The 16609-nt window shown below is 36.2% G+C and overlaps 1 long non-coding RNA gene across 1 annotated transcript in view; it reads left to right on the top strand.

Annotated features, from left to right (window-relative positions):
- LOC137057790 (uncharacterized) overlaps window positions 1-16609 on the top strand; it is a 70513-nt gene that overhangs the window by 34789 nt on the left and 19115 nt on the right. The gene's annotated exons all lie outside the window — the stretch shown is intronic.

Genomic DNA, 16609 nt, shown 5'->3' with positions numbered 1-16609 from the left:
TATGATAATTGCTCTAGGAAGTGCAATTGCAGCAGAATTACCCAATTTGGCATTGAGCTTCTAGCTGTATGCTTGAGTGATCCTAATTGCTGTGGGACTGTGCATTTACCATTTCTTTATCTGTAGTCACACGCTCCCCAAATATGGCCAACAACTTCAGGCAAATCTAAATCACATTTTATGGTTATATTTTAAAGTGATTAACCTGTAAACGTACAGACTGAAACAAGTTGCATAGTGCTGTTTAGGTGTGTTTATAGCAAAATTGATAATAATGTAATCGTGCAAAATAATATCTTTTCATTAACTTCTGGCAAACTTAAGATAACAAATAAAATACATCAGATATACTGTAAAAAAAATCCAACTTATGCTTTGTATGACAAATTCAGCCTTTAAAGTATTCAACTATTTAACATGAAAAAAGTTGTGATAACTAACAAAGTTTGTACAACTATTGACCCTAAGTTGAGAGAACTCAAAAATGTTCTGCAAGCTGGTTGCCTTAAACTTTTAAGTTTTGTCAACTTTTTTTTTTTTTACAATGTATTGTAATTGTTTTTAATCATTTATGTTCTCAAAATTCTTTTGTTATTATTGTGAGCAATACATTATTTTTCATGAAAAAAGAGCAAAAAAAAAGAAAAGAAACACCCTCCCTACCCTAAAAAGAGAGCCATAAAGCAACATTCACACCCATAAACCCCTTTACTTATTTGCATAATACATTTACACACACATATACATATCTATACATGCATATATACATCTACATGTATAGTACATGAAGGCTACATACACAATACAGTCAAATATTCAGTTCAAATCAGCATCAGTTTGGGTCAGTCTGAATAAACTATAAGCTAAAAAAAAATAGAAATACATCTGAAATATTAAATTTAAATGACATATTCTTAGTATATTTGACATATTTTTGTATTTGTAGATAATTTAAAGGGATATCATGAAAAAGTATGTGACTATAATTCAGATTCAATAAATTCTATTCATAAAAGATACATAAAAGTGGTTGAAATGTATGGTTGATTTTTTTTTTAATGAGAATATTAAATAATACTTCCATTGTTTATTATTATTATTAAAGTTTGCACCATTTCTGAGTGCCTTTTCCACTTTAAAAATAATTTAACATACATATTACACTATAATACATAGATAGATATGCAGATTATCTGTTATCCAGAAAGAACATTTTGATCATTCAGTTTCGATGTTTTGATGAAATGTCAAAATTATGAAAAGCATAGCGTTGTGCCTGAGTAAATGTGTTAAGCATATATAGAAATAATAACATCAGTTGGAAAATTGAAGTTAGGGGGACATATTACCCCTATTTGATTAGATCTGTAAAATAAGCTGGAACAAAAAATCCAAACAAACTTTCTTTTGTCTTCACATCACATTTAGAGCAATCCACAGCACAAGTTCTCCCTCATTAGCCTTGCCAGAATGGTTTATGTGCACAAACACTGCTTGATGAAAACTCTTTCATTTCCTCCAAGGCTCGTCACAGATTAATTCCCATCAGTGCTTTTCATCTGCAATTCCGCTCGATGTGACACGCTAATAGCGTGATTTGTCTGTGAGGTGTTAGTGATGTCCGCCTTAATAGACACGACCCACTCAAACACAAGGATAGAATAACACGTCTCTCAACAAAGATGTTTTTTTGCGTGCACTTCCACCTCTCCATTGACAGCTGCTGTCACCAGTGCGTTATAAAGAACTCCATATGCTTGTGTACGGCCTATGATGTCTTCTTTAACACATTTGAACACATGAGCAGTCACCTTGACTGTCCTTAGGGAAAGGTGGAGAGTGCATTTGTTGGGTGTGATAAACTGAACCTAAAAGTTGCCAACACTGCTGCAAAGTCACATCTATTCATGGCGTGAAAATCCTGTGTATACCTGGATTACCGTAACTATGAGAAGTACACTAACAATAATGTTTTAATGTTTATTTTTGCCTATAATTTAATAGACAAAAGGTGAATGAGTTCTTTAGTTCTGTACTGGCACAAATATTTTCCTGTCAGTCATCTTTGTGGTAAACAATTAGATGCGAATGAGACCGTTTTAATGTAATTCTAAGCGTCTGGAAACAAGACAAAGAAATACTTGAAGGAATCATTCACCCACAAAAGAAACTGTCATTATTTACTCATCCTCATGTCTATCCTGCATTCACATCTAGAGAATGGATTTTTCTGGTTTGTGTCTCGTTTGGTTGTCACACAGCCTAAAAAAATGCTGGTTTGCCATAATTCCATTGGTGGAAGGAAATTTAATATTATTAATTATCCTGAATAACGACTTAAATTTCTCTCAGTTCCTAAGACAGAACTACTTATGTCTATTGTATAGACAAACACAGTATAATATATATTTTTTAATTTTTATTTTATTTTTAGTATATATTAGGGCTGTGCGATATTGAAGAAAAATGCAATATGCAATACCTTGTTAAATAATGTGATATTCGATATGCGATACGATATTGCTATTAGTGTGTAAAATCTATTTAAATAATATATTTTTTAAAATATTTAAAAACTGACAATGATACCATTTATGTGTTTCACATTCTGTCTGGGAAAAGAAAGCATCACTACAACTTCTGAAAGTGACCAGCAGTGTTTTAGCATATATTTGTCACAAATCTGATTATATAATTTGAACATAAATGTTTCGGTGTGTGTGTGTCAGACAGCGCGAGATTGTAAGGAGTTGTTTTTCACAAGTTATTGCATTTAATAACTCTTTGTAACATCGAGCAAGTCACATAAGTAACAGTCGTGAGCCCAGTCTATTCTCTGCTATGTGTCAACCTAAAATGTAAACTTTTTACAATGTTGAAGTAGCCTATTAAAATCATTTAGATTTTGCGTGCCGTTGCGATATGCGTATTGTGATATGTACATTTGCGATATTTTGATAATTTCGATATATTGCACAGCCCTAGTAGAATATATATATATATATATATATATATATATATATATATATATATATATATATATATATATATATATATATATATATATATGTATGTATATATGTATATGTGTGTGTGTGTATATAAGTATTTTTATATGATCTGATCAAGGCATATTTTCTGCTTTAAATTTGTGTCAAATCTAAGAATCCAACCATCCTTTATTTTATCTTTTAGGTTAATAATTAATTTGGTGTGTGGTGGTTTTAAAATACAGGAAGACTTAATGGGCTTGGATCTAGGGGCGTTAGCGCTGACTGTCTTGTCGACCACCCCTTGGGAGAGCTGGAGAGTCTGTTTGTTGGGTGTGATAAATTGGTCACATGCTTGAACCTAAAGGTTGGCAAATTAACAGTTAATTAGGGTTTGATAAATAGCAGATCGGCTCTAGCCCTATTCAGCTGCTGCAGGCCCTCTCTCGACCCACTCTCTCTAAAGCAAGTGTTTATGTGCTGGTAACAAGTGTCGATGCAGACTGTTATGTCTGCATTTTGTCACATGAGGGGATTGCTCTCAGATGTGCTCCTTCCCCCAAGCGTACACACACACCCACACACACATGCAATACACATCAATGCTCAGGTTACTGCACATGGCACCTCTTTTCTCCCAACACACACATAATCTAAAACCTCATCCTTTATGTTGTCGCTATAGTAGAGAACACTTACAGATCTTTCCTTACAATTGTAAGCCATAACAGTTCACAGTGCAGTAATTAGCCAGCTAAGGGAACGTTCTCAGAACTTTAATGTTCTAGCAAGGTTCTCAAACGTTATTCCAGGAATGTTAATAGAATGTCTGTTCAATAATCTGCACAAATAATAATAATAACATTCAATTAACATTATTTAGTCTTTAATAATGTTCTCAAAATGTTAGCAGAAAAACATAATTTATTGTTCATGGAATGTTCTGTAACATTTTAGTTAAATGTAAAAAATTAACATTCCCATAATGTTTGCAATATAATAAAATCTAATTTTCCCTTAACGTTCACATAGCCAAGAAATATTTTTAAGACCTTTTTAAAAAATGTTTTTTTTTTACATTTACAGAACATTTAATACATTTAAAATGTTTAATAATGTTTTTATAAATTAGATTTAGATTTAGATTTTTTATAACTTAGACTTAGATTTTTTTTAGAGGTTTATTGTACAGTTTTTATACATAACATATTGTTATTTGTCAAATTAATGTACAATTAGACAAAAAAATGTCCTGTACCTTCTTCCAAAATTATGGTTTCAGTGATTTATATATTTGCAAAAATAAAATTGCATTTCACTTTATTTAAGCATCTTTTTCAGGTTTATTAAAATATGTGCTTTATACAGTCTGATGTCACTATTAATCTTAGCTGTAAAATCTGATATGACATGACTTTCATTTGAGGATGCGTTTTGTATAGATTAACAATAATATGAACACAAAATATTTATTTATATTATAGGCAGTTTTCAGTTTTTTCAGAACATTGTACAGCCTAGGTTTAATATTGACGTTTGTGTACTTCCAGCTTAATTATATCTGACTTATTATTAAAAGTTATTTTAATTTAGTTTAGGGATGCTCATTTCAGTTAATTTTCCCCGACCAACAACCGATGCTCATAAATCGATTATTAACCGTTAACTGATAAGATTATAATATTGAATTTGCATTAAATAAAAATACAATTGACGAGTGTCTGTGACCTGTTAAAAATACTTTTTTCACGTGTTTATTTTATTGTGCAAACAACAGAGCATACAGAACAGCTCAACAACAGAACCTAGATTCACACATTATCAAATTTACACACACCTGCAGGGTTTCTGACACCAGAGAAAAACAGAATAAAATCATTTAAATAATACACTAATACACTAAATATTTTCTCTTAGGCTAAATAATTACCAAATTGCGATGACAAAACGAAAATACTCTGATTCAGTTTGCCGCTTTGAACAACCGGAATAGTTTTTCTGTCAAATAAAAATAGCAGGCCTAACGTTACCTCAATCCACACCTTGAATGGTTTTTAATAGTTAAAAAGTAAACTTTGGTCAAAATTATTACTATCGGTTAATGGCTAAACGGTCAATATGGGCATCTCTAATTCAGTTTTGCATTTAGTTCATATGCAATGACTGCTATTATGTCAAAATATTTGTCAAAACTTGTAATTTGACTTGGTGTATCATTATAAAGAGAAGTAAAAAAAAAACAATACAATACAATACAACTAATATTCCTGTTTACACAACCTGATTATTACACTCTTGTGTGTGCATGAACATGCATGCACATACATATGCCCTTGCTCTATGCCCAACTCTTGTATAATCTTTTTGTTCCAAATGTAATAGTCATCAAGACCTCTTGCATAAATGGACTTTCATAGTGTCTGTGGTGTCCATCGCTGCAGATGACATGTAAATTAAACTGTGCCAAGAGAGGAAGGGTAGTTTGTAAAAACACGCTCTGTGACCCCTTAGAGAGTCATTCATGTTTCAACAGTGGAGCGTGGGGCCAGGAGACGGGAGGAAACAGGAGCATGTATGGACATTAATTACTCTATGTGCGGTACTGCTGAAGTAATAATGTGTTGCAGTTCCTAGACTGACAGCCAGAACTCCCTGCCACTTCATCAAGCAACCTGACACTGAATATACAGTCCATTTGATTGTAAAGAGCTGCAGATGCCCTGCTTTATGGACTAATGAAGTCAGATATAAGCATGTAAATTCATTGACTGGTTGTGGTTGTCACGGTCATGCTCTCAAACAAATTCAAAATTTCAGTTTCAAAGTGAGACTGTGTATATAAGGAATAATTTACAACAGGCCATTGAATTATTAGAAAATAATGCACACCTGAGGTAGTAATGTGGCCACGACGTGAAGCGGAGTGAATTGTTTCATTTGTATACGTTTTCCATACCTCAAGACATTGTTCAGATGTTGAATTTCAAGACATTTGTCTGGGTTTTGTCCTTAGAACGCTCTTGTGTGTAGGACTATTTCTTAGGCATCTCATCCCACGCCTCTGTTACTAATTCCAAAACCCTATTAATGGAGGCTTGAGCCATTGATAGCAGACAAATTCAGTTATAAATGCAGTTATTAGAGAGAGAGAAAAAGGGGGAGAGAGATACTAAGCGTGTGTGTGTGTGTGTGTGTGTGTGTGTGTGTGTGTGTGTGTGTGTGTGTGTGTGTGTGTGTGTGTGTGTGTGTGTGTGTGTGTGTGTGTGTGTGTGTGTGTGTGTGTGTGTGTGTGCATCTCTCGGCAGTTTTCGGCACACTGTAAAACATAACTTGGCAAACTTGCTCTTAACTTCAAATATTTGATTAAGCTAATTTATATATTTAAATAAAAATGATCAACTGGGTAGTGGTAACTTGACTAGCTTTAACTAGGTAATTCAATAAATGCTACCTTGCTAACTGGTAACACAATACTTTCATAGCATAAAACTTGCTGAATGAGTACAGCAATATTATAGAGCATTTGACAGGCTATCTGTTCTCAAACTAAGCTAATGCTTTACTCATCACCATGATGGTGACATTAATCTTGCACCAAAAATTTGATAACACTTAATTTAGTTAAATTTGTCTAAATGAAAAGAAACAAGTTCACCAAACTCAAACCAATGAAACAATTCAGATTACTTTTGTGACACAAAATAAAGTTTCAAATACTCATAAAAGTTAATTTGATTGAACTAATTTTAATTTAAGTTTAATTTGAGTTGGCTCTACTCAAACCAATTAATTATTTTGAGCGTTAGGGTTTACTGTAAGTTTATCTGCTTCAAGAACAGCGCCATTATTACCCCAGTAGTGATAAATGTCATGTAGCTTTTAAGTTGCAAAACTGATAAAATCATCAGAGCAGCTGACGACATGTTTCTGTAGCCCCTTTCACACTGCGATTCCGGCAAATACACGGATAATGCGACCCGGCATTTGTTCCCGGGCCGCTAGATTTGGTCCATTCACACAGCCAGCGAAATACCGTAATATGTGCGCTTTCACACACAACGCTAAACGGTCCCGAAAGTTGACACGTGACATCCTGATGTGACGTGTAATGGCGAGCGATCTCAGCTTCAGCGCGGATAGTAAGGAGCTCCGTGGTCTCGACTTGTGTCCAGTTTGTACACATTTCTGCTTGTTTAATTTTAGTTTCTTTTGTATACGAACACTCTCTGCGTTTAAAACACAGACGAGCTCTTCTGGCAGTGCAGGGTTGTATTATTGAAAAAACAAGCTCTAGGAGTCGCACGATAACTACATACACGTTGCGGCATATGTTACTTACGGCTTTTGTTCACACAGCGCTCGTCCCGGGTCGAATACCGCAATGTTACTAGGTCCCCGACCTTGGTCGAATTCGGTAATCAATCCCGGGACGTGGTTGCTTTCGCACAGAAGGCGACCCGGCAATGTTCCGGGAATATTGCGGGTCCGACGTGCAGTGTGAAAGGGGCTTGTGAGAGTGCATGTCCGTACTTTATGTGTGCGTTTGAGTGGAAGAGAGCAGGAGAAAGAGAGAATGTGCTTAAATTCTGTACATAATGTGTCATTTTTGGGGGAGAAAAAAAACGAAATAATTTGTTGTTTTTTACTATATTTAATTGCTTGGTCAGTGTCATTGTTTTTTCTTTATTTTATTTTTTTTTGCTGTTGTAGGCTGTAAGGACCTTTGAAAAAACTGAAATCATTTGTTGAAGTGATATGGACATCATATAATGTGGTCAAGACCTGCCTGGAACTACTTTAGTCATGCATTTCCCTGAAAATAATTGCACACTTTAGAACGTTTAACCAATCAGATTCAAGCATTCAACAGGCCAAAGTATAAATGCTGCCTTCACGCTAGGGGTGGGCGATATCTCGATATTTAAAATATATCTAAATATTTTTTAAACTCGATATGGATTTGGACATATCGTATATATCGATGTTGTTTATATTTAATTCTGATTCCGCCACTTTGCTTGTTTGCCTTCTCTGTGCTGTGCTGTGCTGTGTGCTTTTGTTCCCCCTCCCCTCGCGTGTTGTTAACACGGCGGCGTTCGCAACCAGCCAGGTGAGGATTATTTTTCATGTTGACAAGCACGTGCGTTGTTCAAGACTCAATTTAGAGACCATGATTTTCCTTTTAACACAACTGCTTGCTAAAATTCATAAAGAAATATTAATGTTCATCATAGTTCAAATCGCAAGTTTCACCCACAGTCAGGTGATTGACACAATTGGTGCGAGACGCACTGTCAGTCGCAGTCATGTCAGTTCATGATTTGTGTCTAACTGATCGCATGGTTTTCGGTTAAAATGTCAAAATGATCGCATATCATTTGAAAACATTTAAAAATGATTGCAATATCATTATTATTATTATTTTATCAGCTTTACCACAGGATTGTGATGAATAGGTCTATTCATGTTTTAACCATAGACCGTAAAAAAATATGGACGACTGGACATCGTCCGTTTCCGCTTGCCAGATTTGAAGCTTTCAGGCGGCCTGCATTTTGGGACCGAGTCTGCGCAGTACAGATTTCGGGACCGGAGTTGCGCAGGAAGTAGAGCAGGAAGTACAGCTGCAATATCAAAAGCCCGCCCACACTCGCGCAGATGCAGAACAATTAATTATGTTGGTGTGAAATAAACAGTTATGGAAATGTAGAAATTAAAGCTCCAATCTGCTGCAAAAAATTCAGAAAAAAGTCAGTTAGTGCCTCAGTGACAACTTCACTCAGAGAAGACGTCAATCTCAGCTGTCAATCATGACGTCACCCCCCCCCCCCCCCCCCGTTTTATAGCATCAGATAAAGAACTAAAACTAAACTTATTTTAAAAACGAACACTTGAAATGAAATCATCGTGATAATAACTGCCTTCAATGACATAAACTCACTTTGGGGAAAAATCTTTGAAGTGTGATTTTATTGTTTAGTTTGCCTCGCGTCCATTAGAAAACACAGAGGGGCGGCTATACTGGGACCGGTCACCGTGGGGCGATCGAGGCGCAAAAGCTTTAGTTTCTGAGAGGGATACTGCAGGCTTGGTTTTAACCAAGAGGGAAATATGAGACATCCCGGGTGTCCTATGGGATACAGTGCTCTTCTGTAAGTTGTTCTGTAGCCTATCATATAGCCTACCTTCTGACATTCATATTTCGTTCTGTAACTGGAAAAGAAGTGAATATCGGCTCATGTATATATGATCCGCATGATGAGGTGCTCAGTCACGCTTTAGTAAAGAGCGCGACATCTGTTTGAATTTTGATACAAATTTAACAGGAAGTGGTGTTATGACAAAATCTGTTTATTTTTATCTCAGTCATGCCCCCATCTTTCTGCAGAATGCTTACTGTTTACTTTAAGTGTAAAAAAGGAGTCTTTGATTCATCTTTTGAAAGCATGAAATGAATGAACAGAAGGCTATATGTATTATTTATTTTCTTTTACAGTTAAATTATTATTATTTATTTAATCAGGGAGTTTTTTTTTTTTTAAATGTCGCAAAAGCACTTTGTTCCTACATGAACTGACTACCTCTTTGCACTTCAATAATAAAAAAAAAATTATGGTATTTGGCATATTTGTTTTTCGCTGTAGTTTTAGGGGGTTAATTTTCCTGTAAAGATATTGAGATATATATCGTATATTGAGATATAGCAAAATATATTGATATATATTTTTTGCTCCATATCGCGCAGCCCTAATTCACGCCATGTCATAATTACTGTTATTTTGAGATGACAACACCTGACGTTCTACTCTGAGCTGTTCATTTCCTCAAACTAAGAATTATGCATTTCTATGTCAAGACTATAAACGCCTAAATTAATCTGCAATGGTCAACTCTCAATTTGTCTCTTTTCTCACTTTCATATATATATTTATATATATATATATATATATATATATATATATATATATATATATATATATATATACATTTTTCACATTAACTTTTCCCATACCAGACAGCTGTCAGATAATCTCTCTGTGGTTTCCAGCAATGTATAATGCCTTATCAAGAAAGTGAGCGACATCGGGACTCCCACACGTTGGACTTGGACAGCCAGAATTACTATAGACATCTGTAAGGATATGATGTGAAGCTTAAAAAAAAGTAATAATGTAGTGCACATGTAGTCAGCCAAACAATCCCTGACAAGTGAATACTTCATTTAATTCCCACCATCCAGCAATCAGTCAGAATCAAAGCAGCTGCTTTGGCTCAGAGTACCAGTGTTGCTCTAATCAACACCATTTACCATGATCCTGGCAGCTCTGTTGAAGGCAGAGACAGCACATGGTGCAACCGGATGGTGGCGTGGCCCCCAATTCTTAGACACAGTCATTAGCAATAATGCTTATTGTGTTAGTGTTCCTGGTTGGTCGCCAGCTACGTTAAAAGTTTTATGTATCCTTTAATTAAGCAAAGAGCCATGCTGGGATAAATATTAAAGCAATTTCACATAAGCAATAGTGCTGAGGTACTGAATATTCAGGACCATAACATGATTAAGAGTGCGATAGTGCTTGTAAACAATATTTAAATTAGTTAACATTCAGTGAATTTTACACAAAATTAATCCAGTATTTAATTTTTTTTTCTGAAAATGTAAATGTTTAAAGGAAGCCAAAGCATCAAGCTTTGCAGGTCGTTTTTTCTGTTTAAAATAATCTTTAAAAAAAGAAAAATTTACTTGAGAAGCAATATAAGTGTTAACTGGATGTTACCGTTTTAATGCTTTAAAGAAGTGAAAAAATCAATCTACTAAAGAATTAATAAAAAATTTAAATTAATTTTTTATTATTTGTTTGCAGTGTAACAAGTCAACTTCAGCTCCATTCCAGGTTTTCTATTTCACATTCATTGCTCGCTGGAGAAAGAAACAAGACAAAAGGTATGCTGCACATACTGATCGGTGTATGACATCAAAGTACCATGAGAATGATTAAGCCTGGGACACACCATGCTGACTTTTTCAGTGTGTTCCACACCATTGTCTCTATTCGGACACCATCAGTGTTTGTTGGGGCTGATTCAAAATGTAGAATCGCCGTCCATAAGAAAGAGAACTGTTCAGAGAGAACTGTGATTGGCTGTTCAGCTTAGTGAATGAGTCAGTGCTCGAGAAAAATAGCAAAACAGTGAGTAAAGTCGTCAAAATCAAAATAGATAGAAGGCTGTTCTAAAGTTATGTCATATTACTGAGTGTTCCTGGGTGAACATTTTAATATTAACATGAGTGGAGTGGAATAACAAAGTGATCGGCAGGATTGATATTCAAAACGATAAGCACACGCTGCTTTGTTTATGATTTGTGTATCTGCAGCCTGCAGAGTCCGTTTCCCTTTTTGAATTATGTATATAGAAGAATAAATCTGCAGAAATAGACAGTGCATGCTAGTTGATAGTCAGCTGTAGTTCTCTCGGTGTGTTTAAGTGCAGATTTTTCCCCAGACGCAAGTGACACAAGGCAACAACACATCAGTCTACCTTCATCAGCGCTAGTTCTGTGGCGTTGGTTTGGTGTGTCCCTTCCTTTAGAGAGCAGACGGCTCCTTATGCTTTCGGATCGCTCTTGTCTTGCAGTACTTTGATGTCATACACTGATGACAATGGCGCTTCATGTTGAACACACCTAAAACCTTTGGCTTTCAGGCAGTGATTTAGCGAGCATTGTTTGCACACTAGGGCACCTCACAAAACTGATTTTGGACAGGCTTATGAGGCAGAGTAATGGTTTAATGATCTATAAAAAGTCGAAAAATGTCGATCAAGACGTACATTTACACAGAGACTGACCACCAACACAACTTTCAGATGCCATCTTTATTTTTTAGCTTAACTTTCATGGAATTGAAAGCATAGGATTGTGGGATGGGCAGCAATGGATATATCTATGCTGATTTCTAAAATCAGTCAGATAAAGGTATCTCAGGAGACCAGAAGCGAAGCTAACATTGGATTTGGAAGTGCCTTGATGTTTTCCTGCCTTGGAATGCATCCTCAGAAGACGGCATTTTTCAGCTTTCGAATGCAGCCATTGAAATCACACATCGCCCGCATATTCTAGTCTGGCCTGCTGCAAACAGAAGAAAACGGATATAAACATTAAAGCGTCCCAGGTTGTACTAAACACATCAGATTAGAGGACTGAAACTAACTAACCATAATCCTTATATATTCTTAAAACCCTTCTGAATGTGCTGGCCTGTAGAATAAGATTGTATCAGGGCAGGAAAACCCCTCGTTGAATATCTGGCTTAATCTTTTCTTGGCCTTGATCATTTTCACAAAAATCTTCTTTTAACAATGCAATTGAGGAAGCGGAGGCGCACCTAAAGTGGTTAAATGCGGTCTGGCTCGCCAGCGCACGGGCTGTGATGGACTTCCTCTGCAAAGTATTTCATTTTGGATACAGTCCCTTTCTAAACACAGCGCACCTGGGACAACAGCTTTGGTTCCAGACCCAGTGTTAATCAGCAGCAATGCATGCCTGCCAGCGGCTCGTATATACAATTAATACTGTGCCCTGACTTTTAACAACCGATACCGCTGCTCTTATGAAAACAGAATACCGCAGAGTGCCACGACTCCAGCGTTTAGCGAGGGAGAATGACAACATTTTTACGGAAATCTTCCTGATTGCTGAAAGGATCTCGAAGAATTTGCAGTGAAAGTGGCAAAGAAAAATATTTAAGCGGCCCTAATGCATTCTTTCATGAGCTGCGGTGTGTCCATTGCCTCGGCAATAAGACAAAACATACCCTGCGGAATCTGACGGTTGTCTTTTTGGAAGGACAAGTCATTTCACATGAAGGTATCCATGACTAGGCTGCCTTAGTGTTTAACATTCCAGTATTGATTCCACTCAGAGGGTGTGGAGGGGATTTCCGCCATAATCCAGTGAAAGAGGTAGGTTGGAACGCCTTATCTAACACCTATTTAGTCTGCCATTTACAATGACACAGGTTGACACATGGTAAATATTCCTTTCTTTTTTTTCTTCGAGGAACACATGAAATTGCTAGATCTACGGCTCAGAGAGCAAATCCACCTAATTTGTATTTTGAAACAGATATTGGCAACGATCTGATAACCCTCTAGACGAGAATGACTGTATAGCTCTTTAGGGATTTTTACATAAACAGGATAATGCAAAATGCTAGTGACTAATAGCCTATCAGAGACATGCACCCCAGCAGCATTCGAGAGAGGTCAGCCGTAGTCATTAAGTTAATGTTCGTCCACAGTTTGGGCTAAACACAGCACCTTTTATGGAATTATCATAATTAGTCTAACCATTAGCCTTAATGGGGAGTAATGGCCAGTTAGATGTTATTTGGTAAAACAACACGCCAGAGGCCGAAGGTGTTTTATTACGTCTCTATATTAAGCGCGTTCTGGAAGGTAGAAAATGTTTCCAGATCGAGGGCGAAATTGGCTCTGTGCTAATTCAGTTTCCACATCAAGCAGAGGGAAGACCACCCACTAAGAAAGTCCAACTTGGCATGTCTGTATGCTGTGACTCACTTTAAGTTTCTGTGAATGTGATTGGACTTTTATGAGGAGTTCAACCTCACATGATAATGAAGCGTTTTCCTTTTCGTTGGCATCATAAGCGCTCTGATCTCGTTGATTAATTCAGCACAATCCATAGTAGTCCTGATAAAACCGTGTAAGAAACCACAACAAAAGCCTTTCCACTGAAAATCAATGTCAACGATTTATCAAAATAGCAAGATGTATTGCCTGGGAAAACCATAACCTCTGGCACTGCTACATATTACAATAATTTTTTTCTTTTTTTTATGTGGGTTGTTTTATTCTGTGTTGTTCATTCCTTCGCTGCCCCTCTAATTGCATGTTTGCCTTTTATTCCCTTTGGGTTACCCCATGCTCCACACCATAGAAAAGCTTTTGAACGACAAGGCAAGACATGGCATCAGAAGGCAACTCTCGTTCCAGCGGATGGGATCGAGCTTGTTAATCAAATGCTTTCCAGATCACACTTGAACTGCAGTAATTACTCTTTCCGAAGGAACCGCTGCACACAAAGACTTTTGTAAACACATCCAATAACTACTTTAATTGGCGCGCAGGTCAGCTAACAACCGGCTATTTGGTGTTTGAGGTAAAAAAAAGTGTGAAATATGAATGAAAAGTCACTGAGTTTTCTGTCGGAGAGATTTATGATACATTTATCAACTCGTTTTATGCCACAGTTGGTGTTTAAGCTTGGTCATGGGCCATTTGCTCCACACAAGCACCATCTTTCTTCATTTGACTGCACGGTGTCAGCCCTTGGAAGACATTTCCCCAGCAAGAGTGCAGTTTCAAAAGCCCTGTCCTCCCCTTAGATAAACCTACTCTGGAGATGATGTATAAGGATCTAATTGCATTTCGGCAACATATTTCCTACCAAAATGACTTTATTGTACATTGTTATTGAGGTTAGGGGGTCACAGATCCATTTCTGTTGGTCTTGACATGTAGAAACAGACCCCATCAGAGGTGTTTTTTAAACTGTTCATTTCTGCAGGTCACTTCAGTGATGCTCAAAAAGAGGGCGATAAAACACAGAGAACATAAACAGTTGGTGGAAAGGCTTGTGAATTTCTCTATTATTTTATTATCCTATTTTATCTTATGGACACCAATGTTTAAAGACCCCCCCGGTGGTGAAAATGAAGTTTTTAATGTTGTTCATATGTGTATGTGTTGTTTTTAATATGCTTTAATACACAAACCATGCGCAAAGTCATTAGTCAGCACCAGTGTTGCAGTGACCCAAAGGCAAGTCTCAAAACCCAGTTTGAAATGGCTGGTATTTCTGATGTTGCAAACTACATTGTAACCAATCACGTCAACGTGCGGGCAGCCTTTAGCATATCATTAACTATTCTCTGAAGCAGTGGACGGTGTTTCAATAGAAGCCAGGTTATCGTGGTATATTTTCTGTTGATATGAAAATGTGTGTACATTTAGAAATATAGCAGGTGAATTATGTAAATTATGTATATTACGATGTTATGATGAACTATATGCCTTTCTCCACTGATGTTGTGCTGATTTTTAGAAGGCTAGGTGAGATGGCGAAGGAGAACATGGTTTGTGTAACATTAGAAACACATCATTAGCTGTTTGGTAACGTAGTCAAGCAAAAGGCTTATAATATTAATTGCCATTATGTGTCTGACATTGTAATGATCGATACCATTGTACAGCATTTACTACAGTAAAGTTGACTCAACCGAGTGGATCTCTGAGTTGGTGTGAGTGAATGAAATAATTTGCAAATTTATGGCTCTACATATACTAAATAAAGCATGGGTGTTGTAGAGTTACATTCGAGCTAGAGGTCAGATAACACTTGAATTTCTTAAAAAACATCTTAAGTTGTGCTCCGAAGATGAACAAAGGTCTTGCAGGTTTGGATCAACATGAGGGTCAGAAAGGCCTCCAATTCGCCACAATTACATTTCCTTTCTCAAGACCCATAAAAGGTACTAAAGACGTTGTTAAAAAGTGCATCTCACTACAGTGGTTCTACAATCATTTTATGAAGCGCCGAAAATATTTTTTGGCCACCAAAAAAAATGTAATAATGACTTTTTAGTGATAGCCTATTTTCAAAAAACGCTGATTCAGAATGCTCCGAAGCTTCAGGACGCAATGTTTTGAAATAGGCCATCACTATATAAGTCGTTATTTAGTTTTACTTTTTAATAACGTCTTTAGTGCCTTTTATGGGTCTTAAGAGAGGAAATGACAATGCAGCCAATGGAGGCCTTTCTGAGCCATTGGATTTCAACAAAAATATTTTTTTTTATTTATGTTCCAAAGATGAACGAAGGTCTTACGGGTCTGGAACGACATGTGAGTAATTAATGACATAATTTTCATTTTTGGTGAACTAACCCTTTAAGGAATGGAAAACATCAAGTTGTAAGGGATAAAATGGTTGACTACAGGGGGGCTTTAAAATATATATCCTTGTTTGGAATTTTCCTTAAAAAAAAACTATAATACTAAAACTTTTTTAAAACCAATATTAAACATCATTTTAAATATTTTTATTATTAATAAAAAAATATTGAAAAATGCAACCGTTCCATCAGGTCAACATGCTGTGGTCTGGAACGCGTTTAACTGCCAAAACAAAATCAAATCAAGGCATACTGCCACACTGCACTGATAACATTACATCAAAAGAAAATAACCAATTAGTTCTAGACAACGACATATTATCTGCCGTGCTGAAGGTATGACAACAACATAATACGTTTATTTTTTTGGTTCATTTTCTCAACATGTTCTGACTTATTTATCTTTAACACGTGAGAAAACTTGAGCTGAGGAGCATGCAGATGTTTAAAGTCAAGACATGAAGTCTTTTGTGATTGTCAGAATGCTTAATTTACCATGACTGAAGTTTCTACAACCATTCCATAGCATTTTTAGACCAGTTAAGGTCAAGATCTCTCTTTTTTTTTCTTCTTCTTTTTTTTTTTTTGCTATTATCTTTCTTTGCTAAGATAAGCAGCTGAGTGAGCTCACAAGGTGAGGTG

This window comes from Pseudorasbora parva, chromosome 22 (assembly GCF_024679245.1).
Source record: "Pseudorasbora parva isolate DD20220531a chromosome 22, ASM2467924v1, whole genome shotgun sequence".
In the NCBI taxonomy this organism is placed as follows: Eukaryota; Metazoa; Chordata; class Actinopteri; order Cypriniformes; family Gobionidae; genus Pseudorasbora; species Pseudorasbora parva.
The sequence above is the reverse complement of the archived record's forward strand: the minus strand, read 5'-3'. Positions and strand labels throughout refer to the sequence as shown.